The sequence below is a fragment of the Monodelphis domestica genome, chromosome 6 (genome assembly GCF_027887165.1).
Source record: "Monodelphis domestica isolate mMonDom1 chromosome 6, mMonDom1.pri, whole genome shotgun sequence".
In the NCBI taxonomy this organism is placed as follows: domain Eukaryota; kingdom Metazoa; phylum Chordata; class Mammalia; order Didelphimorphia; family Didelphidae; genus Monodelphis; species Monodelphis domestica.
Window position 1 is genome coordinate 155,968,895 of NC_077232.1, and position 1,730 is coordinate 155,970,624.

Sequence of the window (1,730 nt, forward strand, 5' to 3'; positions counted from 1 at the left end):
TACCCACTGTTTTCAGCCCTTCATGAATAATTCAAATCCCCCTGTCAGTAGACCTAATTAGTAATTATCCAAACTATTCCTAAATTATCTAGTTTGAAGCTACCTGCTTTGCAACTAGATTTATTTCTGATATAATTATTAACCCATTTGTGTTGGTGGTGCATCTCTTACAGCTGCTCATAATGGAAATACTGTCCCCAGAAATCAGAGATTCCTGCAGCTTAATATATTAACATTCTTTTACCAATTAGCCCCTCTAGTGTTTAGGGAATGGCAGCATATGCCACAAGAGGAGATATTTTTGAAACCCCTCAGAGTATGTGTCCTATATTCTTATGGTTCAAACACCTTGAAACAAATTAACCTGCACTAAGAGAAGATACGACCTTGAGGGGGAAAAACAGAGACACTTAGAAAGACAGAAAAGAAGAGAAGGAAGTAGAAAGGAAATGTTCAAGATAGACTGGTGTAAATTCATATCAGCACACAAGTATCCAAAGATGGGGTGCCTAGAGTAGTCCTTAAGATTGGAGATATAAGCTATGCAGTACAATTCCTACTATGAACAGCAAAGACCAGTGGGCTACCCTGGACACAACCTAGAGTCCAGAAATGGGAATTCAGCTCAGATACCACTGTCCTAGGAATTAGCCTCCATAAATTAAGAGAAAAGGATTCTTATTACCACCTGTATTTGGAAAAGGAAATGTAATCTATTAATAGAGACTTTCTTTTGGCTTTATGTGTTATATAATGTATTTTAAGAACACCATTTTGTAAAAAATATAATAAATTCCCTAACCATTTGCTAAAGATAGTGTCTCTGTGATATCATGGTCTCCATCTGAAGTATATTCTATTTCTGTGCCCCAACCTAAACAAAACTGACTTGTCTTAGAATGAAAAAGGTAAAAGTAACTGTAGTACAATTTCTATTTCATCAATGGTTCAAGCTGTTTTGAAAGCTCTGGAATAGACTTATTTATAAGACATGGATGTCTGGGAGAGAATTCTAATGTATCATATAGTTATTCCTTGGTTATATTCTGTTATATTTCCCTTAGAAAGGGAAGTGAGGCTAAATATGTCACCATTAATTTCTCAGAATTACTTTTCTGTTCTCCTTAAACATTTTCTTCTCTCTTGGACTTTGTAAATTGCTTTAAGAGATTATAGCATTCTCCCTGCTGTTCTTTTAAAACTATCCTGTGCATTTGGTTTTATTCTACAGGCAGACAGTTCAGCATTTAGACTTATCATTCTTGTTCTTTCCAGATTGTAGCTTCACCTGTTGTTGTCATTAATCATTCCTTTGCTTTCTATACAAGGTTATCAGGTTCCCTCATTATCCTTTTCTTTATCAACATTTTATTCACAACGGAAAATCAGTGATTTGAAATGCCGGTGGTCATTCTTAGAATCTTTGTCTGCTCAAAATTTTCACATTATAGTGCATTTCCCCATTTAGTCCTTTTTTCCTGGATATATTTATAGAACCTTTTCTTATTTCCTTTGAGTCCCCTAGCTACATTATTTCATTTCACTTTTGTGTTTCTCTTATTATATGTCTGCATTCCTTGATGGCTAGCTTATATCTATTCCTTTCAATCTCCCCACTTTTCCATTTCCTTCACAGTTCTATCTTGTGTTTTGGCCCTTGTAAGAACCCTCCCTTCTGCCCCACAGATGTTTTTTAATCTTCATTTTTTTTAACCTTAGTAGAATTGAAG